Source organism: Salmo salar, chromosome 09 (assembly GCF_965601325.2).
Source record: "Salmo salar chromosome 09, fSalSal1, whole genome shotgun sequence".
Classification (NCBI taxonomy): domain Eukaryota; kingdom Metazoa; phylum Chordata; class Actinopteri; order Salmoniformes; family Salmonidae; genus Salmo; species Salmo salar.
In genome coordinates, this window is record NC_138299.1 from 74,566,344 (window position 1) to 74,583,296 (window position 16,953).

Sequence of the window (16,953 nt, forward strand, 5' to 3'; positions counted from 1 at the left end):
ATAATAATAAGATGGAGAGTGATGGAGTCTGTAGTTAGAGGAGTTGAGGCAGTAAGGCAGTTCACTTCAGATATTTTGCTCGCACTTGTATGTGCTAGAGATTTGTGCTACATACCAATTATTTTCAATATAGAGATAGAAATATATGTATAACTCCTGTTATTTTTGTTTTACCTTTTAATAAAGCACTAAAATTGTGATCTCTCTTAATGGTTCATGAGTCATTTGGTATTGTTCGGCATGTTTACCTGCCTACGTACCTTATATCGCAAGCCCATAATTAGTCAATAGGGCTGACTGGCTAGCTGATAGCCACAACGAATTGTTAGCTAGCTACTGTAACCATGAAGAATTGACATCTATCTTGCATAATATTAGTTTTAGGTCATTTTTTCCTGTTTAACTATCTGGCTAGCTAAATTATTACGATTCACATATTTAGCTGATAATTATGAAGTCAAACGTTTGCTTTGTGTATATCTTGTTTCGTCTATTGTTGACATTGTCCTGGCTGGAAGGAGGTTCAGCGAATGGGGCGGTGAAGCGTGAGGTAATACAGTAGGGGGAGTGCGAGTGCTTCTTAAATGTATTGTTTTATGCATTCTCCTCACTCTTGACCTCACAAAGAACGTACTCAAAAGAATGTAGTGGAGAATACAATCGGAGCATGAGTGTGGAGCATCGTAGTATGTTTGGAGAAACACCCCTAGAGTTTGAGAGTTACAAGCCCCCAGTCACCCAGTAACTTTTGAACTGTCCCTAAATAATCCTATTAAAACACTGCATGAGAAATATGTCATCAACTCAAAACAATTGAAAGTACATAGTATAAAACACTACTTAGCCTAATATGTTATTAAAAGCCATGATAGCATCGTCTACCGATAGGTCTGTTCTGAATTCATATTTCAACTCGTCACCATGCTCTACCTTCCACTCGTGTTTCCCAACTGTAGTCCTCGGGAACCCCCAACAATAGACATTTACATTTTAGAGCCAGACAAGCACACTTGATTCAATTTGTTAACTAATCCTTCGATTAGTTAAATCAGTGCAGAGCTACAACAACAATGTGTGCTGATTGAACCAAACTAAATAATTGGAGGATGCGGGCATCGATCCCGCTACCTCTCGCATGCTAAGCGAGCGCTCTACCATTTGAGCTAATCCCCCTGTGCATCCAGTAAGAAGTATGAAATCTCAATGACCGCACTGCCAAATCCCTCGTCAACAAGAAAGGATACTTTTTTATAAAGTATGCTTGCTTCAGCTGTCTAAAAGTATTTTTCATGGTCGTTCAGTAACGGTTGAAGCAGTGACTGCAGTAAGCCTAGTGGTGGAAATAGTTGTATTGTATGGTTAGTGAGTTTGGGGTTAGCAGAAAAACTTGTGAGTCTGGAGTTCCCCCTGCTGGCTGTCTGTGGAATAACGTCAGGATCAGATGATCGTGGGGAAATAAATGCATGTTGGTCGCCCGAACATGGTCACTGTTTTCCTGTCTTTTGTCGTTCTTATGCTCACTGCGTCTCAGTGGGTCGGTCCAAGGCCTTTCTACTGTAAGCAGAGGAGAGGACAGCCTTCCAGTAGAATAAATAGAGGCACAGCTCCCAACATTTACTAACAAATGAACAGCTACTAAATCAAAGATCTGTCTCATAAACTACACATGTGCCTACATGTGATAACGAAAGGGGATTATTGCATTACCCCAAGCGACCACAGAATTTGTCCCTTTAATTTAAGTAATAATTAGGTGGTTTGGTGGGATTTCCTAAATTCCAGTGTGTTTCTGCTTGCCACAACAAAGGCAAAAGAGAGAATGAACTGGCACAGAGACTAAGATATTAGGACCTGTTTAGTAGCGAAAAGAAGGCTGTCCATCATATCGCAAAGCCATTATGACAAGGGCTCCTCCTCCCCTGTAGGATAACTAATAATAATAATGATTTATTCTATATAGCACTTTTCATTACACACAGAATCTCAAAGTAGCTTTAGAAACGAAAATAAATTCAAGGTGATCTGGTACATACTTGGCCGATGGCTTCCACAGCTTCAGATGATAATAATAAGATGGAGAGTGATGGAGTCTGTAGTTAGAGGAGTTGAGGCAGTAAGGCAGTTCACTTCAGATATTTTGCTCGCACTTGTATGTGCTAGAGATTTGTGCTACATACCAATTATTTTCAATATAGAGATAGAAATATATGTATAACTCCTGTTATTTTTGTTTTACCTTTTAATAAAGCACTAAAATTGTGATCTCTCTTAATGGTTCATGAGTCATTTGGTATTGTTCGGCATGTTTACCTGCCTACGTACCTTATATCGCAAGCCCATAATTAGTCAATAGGGCTGACTGGCTAGCTGATAGCCACAACGAATTGTTAGCTAGCTACTGTAACCATGAAGAATTGACATCTATCTTGCATAATATTAGTTTTAGGTCATTTTTTCCTGTTTAACTATCTGGCTAGCTAAATTATTACGATTCACATATTTAGCTGATAATTATGAAGTCAAACGTTTGCTTTGTGTATATCTTGTTTCGTCTATTGTTGACATTGTCCTGGCTGGAAGGAGGTTCAGCGAATGGGGCGGTGAAGCGTGAGGTAATACAGTAGGGGGAGTGCGAGTGCTTCTTAAATGTATTGTTTTATGCATTCTCCTCACTCTTGACCTCACAAAGAACGTACTCAAAAGAATGTAGTGGAGAATACAATCGGAGCATGAGTGTGGAGCATCGTAGTATGTTTGGAGAAACACCCCTAGAGTTTGACAGTTACAAACCCCCAGTCACCCAGTAACTTTTGAACTGTCCCTAAATAATCCTATTAAAACACTGCATGAGAAATATGTCATCAACTCAAAACAATTGAAAGTACATAGTATAAAACACTACTTAGCCTAATATGTTATTAAAAGCCATGATAGCATCGTCTACCGATAGGTCTGTTCTGAATTCATATTACAACTCGTCACCATACTCTACCTTCCACTCGTGTTTCCCAACTGTAGTCCTCGGGAACCCCCAACAATAGACATTTACATTTTAGAGCCAGACAAGCACACTTGATTCAATTTGTTAACTAATCCTTCGATTAGTTAAATCAGTCCAGAGCTACAACAACAATGTGTGCTGATTGAACCAAACTAAATAATTGGACGATGCGGGCATCGATCCCGCTACCTCTCGCATGCTAAGCGAGCGCTCTACCATTTGAGCTAATCCCCCTGTGCATCCAGTAAGAAGTATGAAATCTCAATGACCGCACTGCAAAATCCCTCGTCAACAAGAAAGGATACTTTTTTATAAAGTATGCTTGCTTCAGCTGTCTAAAAGTATTTTTCATGGTCGTTCAGTAACGGTTGAAGCAGTGACTGCAGTAAGCCTAGTGGTGGAAATAGTTGTATTGTATGGTTAGTGAGTTTGGGGTTAGCAGAAAAACTTGTGAGTCTGGAGTTCCCCCTGCTGGCTGTCTGTGGAATAACATCAGGATCAGATGATCGTGGGGAAATAAATGCATGTTGGTCGCCCGAACATGGTCACTTTTTTCCTGTCTTTTGTCGTTCTTATGCTCACTGCGTCTCAGTGGGTCGGTCCAAGGCCTTTCTACTGTAAGCAGAGGAGAGGACAGCCTTCCAGTAGAATAAATAGAGGCACAGCTCCCAACATTTACTAACAAATGAACAGCTACTAAATCAAAGATCTGTCTCATAAACTACACATGTGCCTACATGTGATAACGAAAGGGGATTATTGCATTACCCCAAGCGACCACAGAATTTGTCCCTTTAATTTAAGTAATAATTAGGTGGTTTGGTGGGATTTCCTAAATTCCAGTGTGTTTCTGCTTGCCACAACAAAGGCAAAAGAGAGAATGAACTGGCACAGAGACTAAGATATTAGGACCTGTTTAGTAGCGAAAAGAAGGCTGTCCATCATATCGCAAAGCCATTATGACAAGGGCTCCTCCTCCCCTGTAGGATAACTAATAATAATAATGATTTATTCTATATAGCACTTTTCATTACACACAGAATCTCAAAGTAGCTTTAGAAACGAAAATAAATTCAAGGTGATCTGGTACATACTTGGCCGATGGCTTCCACAGCTTCAGATGATAATAATAAGATGGAGAGTGATGGAGTCTGTAGTTAGAGGAGTTGAGGCAGTAAGGCAGTTCACTTCAGATATTTTGCTCGCACTTGTATGTGCTAGAGATTTGTGCTACATACCAATTATTTTCAATATAGAGATAGAAATATATGTATAACTCCTGTTATTTTTGTTTTACCTTTTAATAAAGCACTAAAATTGTGATCTCTCTTAATGGTTCATGAGTCATTTGGTATTGTTCGGCATGTTTACCTGCCTACGTACCTTATATCGCAAGCCCATAATTAGTCAATAGGGCTGACTGGCTAGCTGATAGCCACAACGAATTGTTAGCTAGCTACTGTAACCATGAAGAATTGACATCTATCTTGCATAATATTAGTTTTAGGTCATTTTTTCCTGTTTAACTATCTGGATAGCTAAATTATTACGATTCACATATTTAGCTGATAATTATGAAGTCAAACGTTTGCTTTGTGTATATCTTGTTTCGTCTATTGTTGACATTGTCCTGGCTGGAAGGAGGTTCAGCGAATGGGGCGGTGAAGCGTGAGGTAATACAGTAGGGGGAGTGCGAGTGCTTCTTAAATGTATTGTTTTATGCATTCTCCTCACTCTTTACCTCACAAAGAACGTACTCAAAAGAATGTAGTGGAGAATACAATCGGAGCATGAGTGTGGAGCATCGTAGTATGTTTGGAGAAACACCCCTAGAGTTTGACAGTTACAAACCCCCAGTCACCCAGTAACTTTTGAACTGTCCCTAAATAATCCTATTAAAACACTGCATGAGAAATATGTCATCAACTCAAAACAATTGAAAGTACATAGTATAAAACACTACTTAGCCTAATATGTTATTAAAAGCCATGATAGCATCGTCTACCGATAGGTCTGTTCTGAATTCATATTTCAACTCGTCACCATGCTCTACCTTCCACTCGTGTTTCCCAACTGTAGTCCTCGGGAACCCCCAACAATAGACATTTACATTTTAGAGCCAGACAAGCACACTTGATTCAATTTGTTAACTAATCCTTCGATTAGTTAAATCAGTGCAGAGCTACAACAACAATGTGTGCTGATTGAACCAAACTAAATAATTGGAGGATGCGGGCATCGATCCCGCTACCTCTCGCATGCTAAGCGAGCGCTCTACCATTTGAGCTAATCCCCCTGTGCATCCAGTAAGAAGTATGAAATCTCAATGACCGCACTGCCAAATCCCTCGTCAACAAGAAAGGATACTTTTTTATAAAGTATGCTTGCTTCAGCTGTCTAAAAGTATTTTTCATGGTCGTTCAGTAACGGTTGAAGCAGTGACTGCAGTAAGCCTAGTGGTGGAAATAGTTGTATTGTATGGTTAGTGAGTTTGGGGTTAGCAGAAAAACTTGTGAGTCTGGAGTTCCCCCTGCTGGCTGTCTGTGGAATAACGTCAGGATCAGATGATCGTGGGGAAATAAATGCATGTTGGTCGCCCGAACATGGTCACTGTTTTCCTGTCTTTTGTCGTTCTTATGCTCACTGCGTCTCAGTGGGTCGGTCCAAGGCCTTTCTACTGTAAGCAGAGGAGAGGACAGCCTTCCAGTAGAATAAATAGAGGCACAGCTCCCAACATTTACTAACAAATGAACAGCTACTAAATCAAAGATCTGTCTCATAAACTACACGTGCCTACATGTGATAACGAAAGGGGATTATTGCATTACCCCAAGCGACCACAGAATTTGTCCCTTTAATTTAAGTAATAATTAGGTGGTTTGGTGGGATTTCCTAAATTCCAGTGTGTTTCTGCTTGCCACAACAAAGGCAAAAGAGAGAATGAACTGGCACAGAGACTAAGATATTAGGACCTGTTTAGTAGCGAAAAGAAGGCTGTCCATCATATCGCAAAGCCATTATGACAAGGGCTCCTCCTCCCCTGTAGGATAACTAATAATAATAATGATTTATTCTATATAGCACTTTTCATTACACACAGAATCTCAAAGTAGCTTTAGAAACGAAAATAAATTCAAGGTGATCTGGTACATACTTGGCCGATGGCTTCCACAGCTTCAGATGATAATAATAAGATGGAGAGTGATGGAGTCTGTAGTTAGAGGAGTTGAGGCAGTAAGGCAGTTCACTTCAGATATTTTGCTCGCACTTGTATGTGCTAGAGATTTGTGCTACATACCAATTATTTTCAATATAGAGATAGAAATATATGTATAACTCCTGTTATTTTTGTTTTACCTTTTAATAAAGCACTAAAATTGTGATCTCTCTTAATGGTTCATGAGTCATTTGGTATTGTTCGGCATGTTTACCTGCCTACGTACCTTATATCGCAAGCCCATAATTAGTCAATAGGGCTGACTGGCTAGCTGATAGCCACAACGAATTGTTAGCTAGCTACTGTAACCATGAAGAATTGACATCTATCTTGCATAATATTAGTTTTAGGTCATTTTTTCCTGTTTAACTATCTGGCTAGCTAAATTATTACGATTCACATATTTAGCTGATAATTATGAAGTCAAACGTTTGCTTTGTGTATATCTTGTTTCGTCTATTGTTGACATTGTCCTGGCTGGAAGGAGGTTCAGCGAATGGGGCGGTGAAGCGTGAGGTAATACAGTAGGGGGAGTGCGAGTGCTTCTTAAATGTATTGTTTTATGCATTCTCCTCACTCTTGACCTCACAAAGAACGTACTCAAAAGAATGTAGTGGAGAATACAATCGGAGCATGAGTGTGGAGCATCGTAGTATGTTTGGAGAAACACCCCTAGAGTTTGAGAGTTACAAACCCCCAGTCACCCAGTAACTTTTGAACTGTCCCTAAATAATCCTATTAAAACACTGCATGAGAAATATGTCATCAACTCAAAACAATTGAAAGTACATAGTATAAAACACTACTTAGCCTAATATGTTATTAAAAGCCATGATAGCATCGTCTACCGATAGGTCTGTTCTGAATTCATATTTCAACTCGTCACCATGCTCTACCTTCCACTCGTGTTTCCCAACTGTAGTCCTCGGGAACCCCCAACAATAGACATTTACATTTTAGAGCCAGACAAGCACACTTGATTCAATTTGTTAACTAATCCTTCGATTAGTTAAATCAGTGCAGAGCTACAACAACAATGTGTGCTGATTGAACCAAACTAAATAATTGGAGGATGCGGGCATCGATCCCGCTACCTCTCGCATGCTAAGCGAGCGCTCTACCATTTGAGCTAATCCCCCTGTGCATCCAGTAAGAAGTATGAAATCTCAATGACCGCACTGCCAAATCCCTCGTCAACAAGAAAGGATACTTTTTTATAAAGTATGCTTGCTTCAGCTGTCTAAAAGTATTTTTCATGGTCGTTCAGTAACGGTTGAAGCAGTGACTGCAGTAAGCCTAGTGGTGGAAATAGTTGTATTGTATGGTTAGTGAGTTTGGGGTTAGCAGAAAAACTTGTGAGTCTGGAGTTCCCCCTGCTGGCTGTCTGTGGAATAACATCAGGATCAGATGATCGTGGGGAAATAAATGCATGTTGGTCGCCCGAACATGGTCACTGTTTTCCTGTCTTTTGTCGTTCTTATGCTCACTGCGTCTCAGTGGGTCGGTCCAAGGCCTTTCTACTGTAAGCAGAGGAGAGGACAGCCTTCCAGTAGAATAAATAGAGGCACAGCTCCCAACATTTACTAACAAATGAACAGCTACTAAATCAAAGATCTGTCTCCTAAACTACACATGTGCCTACATGTGATAACGAAAGGGGATTATTGCATTACCCCAAGCGACCACAGAATTTGTCCCTTTAATTTAAGTAATAATTAGGTGGTTTGGTGGGATTTCCTAAATTCCAGTGTGTTTCTGCTTGCCACAACAAAGGCAAAAGAGAGAATGAACTGGCACAGAGACTAAGATATTAGGACCTGTTTAGTAGCGAAAAGAAGGCTGTCCATCATATCGCAAAGTCATTATGACAAGGGCTCCTCCTCCCCTGTAGGATAACTAATAATAATAATGATTTATTCTATATAGCACTTTTCATTACACACAGAATCTCAAAGTAGCTTTAAAAACGAAAATAAATTCAAGGTGATCTGGTACATACTTGGCCGATGGCTTCCACAGCTTCAGATGATAATAATAAGATGGAGAGTGATGGAGTCTGTAGTTAGAGGAGTTGAGGCAGTAAGGCAGTTCACTTCAGATATTTTGCTCGCACTTGTATGTGCTAGAGATTTGTGCTACATACCAATTATTTTCAATATAGAGATAGAAATATATGTATAACTCCTGTTATTTTTGTTTTACCTTTTAATAAAGCACTAAAATTGTGATCTCTCTTAATGGTTCATGAGTCATTTGGTATTGTTCGGCATGTTTACCTGCCTACGTACCTTATATCGTAAGCCCATAATTAGTCAATAGGGCTGACTGGCTAGCTGATAGCCACAACGAATTGTTAGCTAGCTACTGTAACCATGAAGAATTGACATCTATCTTGCATAATATTAGTTTTAGGTCATTTTTTCCTGTTTAACTATCTGGCTAGCTAAATTATTACGATTCACATATTTAGCTGATAATTATGAAGTCAAACGTTTGCTTTGTGTATATCTTGTTTCGTCTATTGTTGACATTGTCCTGGCTGGAAGGAGGTTCAGCGAATGGGGCGGTGAAGCGTGAGGTAATACAGTAGGGGGAGTGCGAGTGCTTCTTAAATGTATTGTTTTATGCATTCTCCTCACTCTTGACCTCACAAAGAACGTACTCAAAAGAATGTAGTGGAGAATACAATCGGAGCATGAGTGTGGAGCATCGTAGTATGTTTGGAGAAACACCCCTAGAGTTTGAGAGTTACAAACCCCCAGTCACCCAGTAACTTTTGAACTGTCCCTAAATAATCCTATTAAAACACTGCATGAGAAATATGTCATCAACTCAAAACAATTGAAAGTACATAGTATAAAACACTACTTAGCCTAATATGTTATTAAAAGCCATGATAGCATCGTCTACCGATAGGTCTGTTCTGAATTCATATTTCAACTCGTCACCATGCTCTACCTTCCACTCGTGTTTCCCAACTGTAGTCCTCGGGAACCCCCAACAATAGACATTTACATTTTAGAGCCAGACAAGCACACTTGATTCAATTTGTTAACTAATCCTTCGATTAGTTAAATCAGTGCAGAGCTACAACAACAATGTGTGCTGATTGAACCAAACTAAATAATTGGAGGATGCGGGCATCGATCCCGCTACCTCTCGCATGCTAAGCGAGCGCTCTACCATTTGAGCTAATCCCCCTGTGCATCCAGTAAGAAGTATGAAATCTCAATGACCGCACTGCCAAATCCCTCGTCAACAAGAAAGGATACTTTTTTATAAAGTATGCTTGCTTCAGCTGTCTAAAAGTATTTTTCATGGTCGTTCAGTAACGGTTGAAGCAGTGACTGCAGTAAGCCTAGTGGTGGAAATAGTTGTATTGTATGGTTAGTGAGTTTGGGGTTAGCAGAAAAACTTGTGAGTCTGGAGTTCCCCCTGCTGGCTGTCTGTGGAATAACATCAGGATCAGATGATCGTGGGGAAATAAATGCATGTTGGTCGCCCGAACATGGTCACTGTTTTCCTGTCTTTTGTCGTTCTTATGCTCACTGCGTCTCAGTGGGTCGGTCCAAGGCCTTTCTACTGTAAGCAGAGGAGAGGACAGCCTTCCAGTAGAATAAATAGAGGCACAGCTCCCAACATTTACTAACAAATGAACAGCTACTAAATCAAAGATCTGTCTCCTAAACTACACATGTGCCTACATGTGATAACGAAAGGGGATTATTGCATTACCCCAAGCGACCACAGAATTTGTCCCTTTAATTTAAGTAATAATTAGGTGGTTTGGTGGGATTTCCTAAATTCCAGTGTGTTTCTGCTTGCCACAACAAAGGCAAAAGAGAGAATGAACTGGCACAGAGACTAAGATATTAGGACCTGTTTAGTAGCGAAAAGAAGGCTGTCCATCATATCGCAAAGCCATTATGACAAGGGCTCCTCCTCCCCTGTAGGATAACTAATAATAATAATGATTTATTCTATATAGCACTTTTCATTACACACAGAATCTCAAAGTAGCTTTAAAAACGAAAATAAATTCAAGGTGATCTGGTACATACTTGGCCGATGGCTTCCACAGCTTCAGATGATAATAATAAGATGGAGAGTGATGGAGTCTGTAGTTAGAGGAGTTGAGGCAGTAAGGCAGTTCACTTCAGATATTTTGCTCGCACTTGTATGTGCTAGAGATTTCTGCTACATACCAATTATTTTCAATATAGAGATAGAAATATATGTATAACTCCTGTTATTTTTGTTTTACCTTTTAATAAAGCACTAAAATTGTGATCTCTCTTAATGGTTCATGAGTCATTTGGTATTGTTCGGCATGTTTACCTGCCTACGTACCTTATATCGCAAGCCCATAATTAGTCAATAGGGCTGACTGGCTAGCTGATAGCCACAACGAATTGTTAGCTAGCTACTGTAACCATGAAGAATTGACATCTATCTTGCATAATATTAGTTTTAGGTCATTTTTTCCTGTTTAACTATCTGGCTAGCTAAATTATTACGATTCACATATTTAGCTGATAATTATGAAGTCAAACGTTTGCTTTGTGTATATCTTGTTTCGTCTATTGTTGACATTGTCCTGGCTGGAAGGAGGTTCAGCGAATGGGGCGGTGAAGCGTGAGGTAATACAGTAGGGGGAGTGCGAGTGCTTCTTAAATGTATTGTTTTATGCATTCTCCTCACTCTTGACCTCACAAAGAACGTACTCAAAAGAATGTAGTGGAGAATACAATCGGAGCATGAGTGTGGAGCATCGTAGTATGTTTGGAGAAACACCCCTAGAGTTTGAGAGTTACAAACCCCCAGTCACCCAGTAACTTTTGAACTGTCCCTAAATAATCCTATTAAAACACTGCATGAGAAATATGTCATCAACTCAAAACAATTGAAAGTACATAGTATAAAACACTACTTAGCCTAATATGTTATTAAAAGCCATGATAGCATCGTCTACCGATAGGTCTGTTCTGAATTCATATTTCAACTCGTCACCATGCTCTATCTTCCACTTGTGTTTCCCAACTGTAGTCCTCGGGAACCCCCAACAATAGACATTTACATTTTAGAGCCAGACAAGCACACTTGATTCAATTTGTTAACTAATCCTTCGATTAGTTAAATCAGTCCAGAGGTACAACAACAATGTGTGCTGATTGAACCAAACTAAATAATTGGAGGATGGGGGCATCGATCCCGCTACCTCTCGCATGCTAAGCGAGCGCTCTACCATTTGAGCTAATCCCGCTGTGCATCCAGTAAGAAGTATGAAATCTCAATGACCCCACTGCCAAATCCCTCGTCAACAAGAAAGGATACTTTTTTATAAAGTATGCTTGCTTCAGCTGTCTAAAAGTATTTTTCATGGTCGTTCAGTAACGGTTGAAGCAGTGACTGCAGTAAGCCTAGTGGTGGAAATAGTTGTATTGTATGGTTAGTGAGTTTGGGGTTAGCAGAAAAACTTGTGAGTCTGGAGTTCCCCCTGCTGGCTGTCTGTGGAATAACATCAGGATCAGATGATCGTGGGGAAATAAATGCATGTTGGTCGCCCGAACATGTTCACTGTTTTCCTGTCTTTTGTCGTTCTTATGCTCACTGCGTCTCAGTGGGTCGGTCCAAGGCCTTTCTACTGTAAGCAGAGGAGAGGACAGCCTTCCAGTAGAATAAATAGAGGCACAGCTCCCAACATTTACTAACAAATGAACAGCTACTAAATCAAAGATCTGTCTCATAAACTACACATGTGCCTACATGTGATAACGAAAGGGGATTGTTGCATTACCCCAAGCGACCACAGAATTTGTCCCTTTAATTTAAGTAATAATTAGGTGGTTTGGTGGGATTTCCTAAATTCCAGTGTGTTTCTGCTTGCCACAACAAAGGCAAAAGAGAGAATGAACTGGCACAGAGACTAAGATATTAGGACCTGTTTAGTAGCGAAAAGAAGGCTGTCCATCATATCGCAAAGCCATTATGACAAGGGCTCCTCCTCCCCTGTAGGATAACTAATAATAATAATGATTTATTCTATATAGCACTTTTCATTACACACAGAATCTCAAAGTAGCTTTAGAAACGAAAATAAATTCAAGGTGATCTGGTACATACTTGGCCGATGGCTTCCACAGCTTCAGATGATAATAATAAGATGGAGTGTGATGGAGTCTGTAGTTAGAGGAGTTGAGGCAGTAAGGCAGTTCACTTCAGATATTTTGCTCGCACTTGTATGTGCTAGAGATTTGTGCTACATACCAATTATTTTCAATATAGAGATAGAAATATATGTATAACTCCTGTTATTTTTGTTTTACCTTTTAATAAAGCACTAAAATTGTGATCTCTCTTAATGGTTCATGAGTCATTTGGTATTGTTCGGCATGTTTACCTGCATACGTACCTTATATCGCAAGCCCATAATTAGTCAATAGGGCTGACTGGCTAGCTGATAGCCACAACGAATTGTTAGCTAGCTACTGTAACCATGAAGAATTGACATCTATCTTGCATAATATTAGTTTTAGGCCATTTTTTCCTGTTTAACTATCTGGCTAGCTAAATTATTACGATTCACATATTTAGCTGATAATTATGAAGTCAAACGTTTGCTTTGTGTATATCTTGTTTCGTCTATTGTTGACATTGTCCTGGCTGGAAGGAGGTTCAGCGAATGGGGCGGTGAAGCGTGAGGTAATACAGTAGGGGGAGTGCGAGTGCTTCTTAAATGTATTGTTTTATGCATTCTCCTCACTCTTGACCTCACAAAGAACGTACTCAAAAGAATGTAGTGGAGAATACAATCGGAGCATGAGTGTGGAGCATCGTAGTATGTTTGGAGAAACACCCCTAGAGTTTGAGAGTTACAAACCCCCAGTCACCCAGTAACTTTTGAACTGTCCCTAAATAATCCTATTAAAACACTGCATGAGAAATATGTCATCAACTCAAAACAATTGAAAGTACATAGTATAAAACACTACTTAGCCTAATATGTTATTAAAAGCCATGATAGCATCGTCTACCGATAGGTCTGTTCTGAATTCATATTTCAACTCGTCACCATGCTCTACCTTCCACTCGTGTTTCCCAACTGTAGTCCTCGGGAACCCCCAACAATAGACATTTACATTTTAGAGCCAGACAAGCACACTTGATTCAATTTGTTAACTAATCCTTCGATTAGTTAAATCAGTGCAGAGCTACAACAACAATGTGTGCTGATTGAACCAAACTAAATAATTGGAGGATGCGGGCATCGATCCCGCTACCTCTCGCATGCTAAGCGAGCGCTCTACCATTTGAGCTAATCCCCCTGTGCATCCAGTAAGAAGTATGAAATCTCAATGACCGCACTGCCAAATCCCTCGTCAACAAGAAAGGATACTTTTTTATAAAGTATGCTTGCTTCAGCTGTCTAAAAGTATTTTTCATGGTCGTTCAGTAACGGTTGAAGCAGTGACTGCAGTAAGCCTAGTGGTGGAAATAGTTGTATTGTATGGTTAGTGAGTTTGGGGTTAGCAGAAAAACTTGTGAGTCTGGAGTTCCCCCTGCTGGCTGTCTGTGGAATAACATCAGGATCAGATGATCGTGGGGAAATAAATGCATGTTGGTCGCCCGAACATGGTCACTGTTTTCCTGTCTTTTGTCGTTCTTATGCTCACTGCGTCTCAGTGGGTCGGTCCAAGGCCTTTCTACTGTAAGCAGAGGAGAGGACAGCCTTCCAGTAGAATAAATAGAGGCACAGCTCCCAACATTTACTAACAAATGAACAGCTACTAAATCAAAGATCTGTCTCCTAAACTACACATGTGCCTACATGTGATAACGAAAGGGGATTATTGCATTACCCCAAGCGACCACAGAATTTGTCCCTTTAATTTAAGTAATAATTAGGTGGTTTGGTGGGATTTCCTAAATTCCAGTGTGTTTCTGCTTGCCACAACAAAGGCAAAAGAGAGAATGAACTGGCACAGAGACTAAGATATTAGGACCTGTTTAGTAGCGAAAAGAAGGCTGTCCATCATATCGCAAAGCCATTATGACAAGGGCTCCTCCTCCCCTGTAGGATAACTAATAATAATAATGATTTATTCTATATAGCACTTTTCATTACACACAGAATCTCAAAGTAGCTTTAAAAACGAAAATAAATTCAAGGTGATCTGGTACATACTTGGCCGATGGCTTCCACAGCTTCAGATGATAATAATAAGATGGAGAGTGATGGAGTCTGTAGTTAGAGGAGTTGAGGCAGTAAGGCAGTTCACTTCAGATATTTTGCTCGCACTTGTATGTGCTAGAGATTTCTGCTACATACCAATTATTTTCAATATAGAGATAGAAATATATGTATAACTCCTGTTATTTTTGTTTTACCTTTTAATAAAGCACTAAAATTGTGATCTCTCTTAATGGTTCATGAGTCATTTGGTATTGTTCGGCATGTTTACCTGCCTACGTACCTTATATCGCAAGCCCATAATTAGTCAATAGGGCTGACTGGCTAGCTGATAGCCACAACGAATTGTTAGCTAGCTACTGTAACCATGAAGAATTGACATCTATCTTGCATAATATTAGTTTTAGGTCATTTTTTCCTGTTTAACTATCTGGCTAGCTAAATTATTACGATTCACATATTTAGCTGATAATTATGAAGTCAAACGTTTGCTTTGTGTATATCTTGTTTCGTCTATTGTTGACATTGTCCTGGCTGGAAGGAGGTTCAGCGAATGGGGCGGTGAAGCGTGAGGTAATACAGTAGGGGGAGTGCGAGTGCTTCTTAAATGTATTGTTTTATGCATTCTCCTCACTCTTGACCTCACAAAGAACGTACTCAAAAGAATGTAGTGGAGAATACAATCGGAGCATGAGTGTGGAGCATCGTAGTATGTTTGGAGAAACACCCCTAGAGTTTGAGAGTTACAAGCCCCCAGTCACCCAGTAACTTTTGAACTGTCCCTAAATAATCCTATTAAAACACTGCATGAGAAATATGTCATCAACTCAAAACAATTGAAAGTACATAGTATAAAACACTACTTAGCCTAATATGTTATTAAAAGCCATGATAGCATCGTCTACCGATAGGTCTGTTCTGAATTCATATTTCAACTCGTCACCATGCTCTACCTTCCACTCGTGTTTCCCAACTGTAGTCCTCGGGAACCCCCAACAATAGACATTTACATTTTAGAGCCAGACAAGCACACTTGATTCAATTTGTTAACTAATCCTTCGATTAGTTAAATCAGTCCAGAGGTACAACAACAATGTGTGCTGATTGAACCAAACTAAATAATTGGAGGATGGGGGCATCGATCCCGCTACCTCTCGCATGCTAAGCGAGCGCTCTACCATTTGAGCTAATCCCGCTGTGCATCCAGTAAGAAGTATGAAATCTCAATGACCCCACTGCCAAATCCCTCGTCAACAAGAAAGGATACTTTTTTATAAAGTATGCTTGCTTCAGCTGTCTAAAAGTATTTTTCATGGTCGTTCAGTAACGGTTGAAGCAGTGACTGCAGTAAGCCTAGTGGTGGAAATAGTTGTATTGTATGGTTAGTGAGTTTGGGGTTAGCAGAAAAACTTGTGAGTCTGGAGTTCCCCCTGCTGGCTGTCTGTGGAATAACATCAGGATCAGATGATCGTGGGGAAATAAATGCATGTTGGTCGCCCGAACATGTTCACTGTTTTCCTGTCTTTTGTCGTTCTTATGCTCACTGCGTCTCAGTGGGTCGGTCCAAGGCCTTTCTACTGTAAGCAGAGGAGAGGACAGCCTTCCAGTAGAATAAATAGAGGCACAGCTCCCAACATTTACTAACAAATGAACAGCTACTAAATCAAAGATCTGTCTCATAAACTACACATGTGCCTACATGTGATAACGAAAGGGGATTGTTGCATTACCCCAAGCGACCACAGAATTTGTCCCTTTAATTTAAGTAATAATTAGGTGGTTTGGTGGGATTTCCTAAATTCCAGTGTGTTTCTGCTTGCCACAACAAAGGCAAAAGAGAGAATGAACTGGCACAGAGACTAAGATATTAGGACCTGTTTAGTAGCGAAAAGAAGGCTGTCCATCATATCGCAAAGCCATTATGACAAGGGCTCCTCCTCCCCTGTAGGATAACTAATAATAATAATGATTTATTCTATATAGCACTTTTCATTACACACAGAATCTCAAAGTAGCTTTAGAAACGAAAATAAATTCAAGGTGATCTGGTACATACTTGGCCGATGGCTTCCACAGCTTCAGATGATAATAATAAGATGGAGAGTGATGGAGTCTGTAGTTAGAGGAGTTGAGGCAGTAAGGCAGTTCACTTCAGATATTTTGCTCGCACTTGTATGTGCTAGAGATTTGTGCTACATACCAATTATTTTCAATATAGAGATAGAAATATATGTATAACTCCTGTTATTTTTGTTTTACCTTTTAATAAAGCACTAAAATTGTGATCTCTCTTAATGGTTCATGAGTCATTTGGTATTGTTCGGCATGTTTACCTGCCTACGTACCTTATATCGCAAGCCCATAATTAGTCAATAGGGCTGACTGGCTAGCTGATAGCCACAACGAATTGTTAGCTAGCTACTGTAACCATGAAGAATTGACATCTATCTTGCATAATATTAGTTTTAGGTCATTTTTTCCTGTTTAACTATCTGGCTAGCTAAATTATTACGATTCACATATTTAGCTGATAATTATGAAGTC

General features: G+C 39.8%; 5 non-coding genes across 5 annotated transcripts; all 5 read right to left on the reverse strand.

The window, feature by feature from the left end:
- Nucleotides 1-1,100: 1,100 nt before the first annotated feature.
- Nucleotides 1,101-1,173, reverse strand: trnaa-agc (transfer RNA alanine (anticodon AGC)). Its single transcript has one exon. It is a non-coding gene; the product is annotated as a tRNA-Ala (tRNA).
- A 4,051-nt stretch (nucleotides 1,174-5,224) lies between these two features.
- Nucleotides 5,225-5,297, reverse strand: trnaa-agc (transfer RNA alanine (anticodon AGC)). The gene has a single exon. It is a non-coding gene; the product is annotated as a tRNA-Ala (tRNA).
- A 1,987-nt stretch (nucleotides 5,298-7,284) lies between these two features.
- On the reverse strand, nucleotides 7,285-7,357 carry trnaa-agc (transfer RNA alanine (anticodon AGC)). Its single transcript has one exon. It is a non-coding gene; the product is annotated as a tRNA-Ala (tRNA).
- A 1,989-nt stretch (nucleotides 7,358-9,346) lies between these two features.
- Nucleotides 9,347-9,419, reverse strand: trnaa-agc (transfer RNA alanine (anticodon AGC)). Its single transcript has one exon. It is a non-coding gene; the product is annotated as a tRNA-Ala (tRNA).
- Nucleotides 9,420-13,470: 4,051 nt separating this feature from the next.
- Nucleotides 13,471-13,543, reverse strand: trnaa-agc (transfer RNA alanine (anticodon AGC)). Its single transcript has one exon. It is a non-coding gene; the product is annotated as a tRNA-Ala (tRNA).
- Between the last annotated feature and the right edge of the window lie 3,410 nt (nucleotides 13,544-16,953).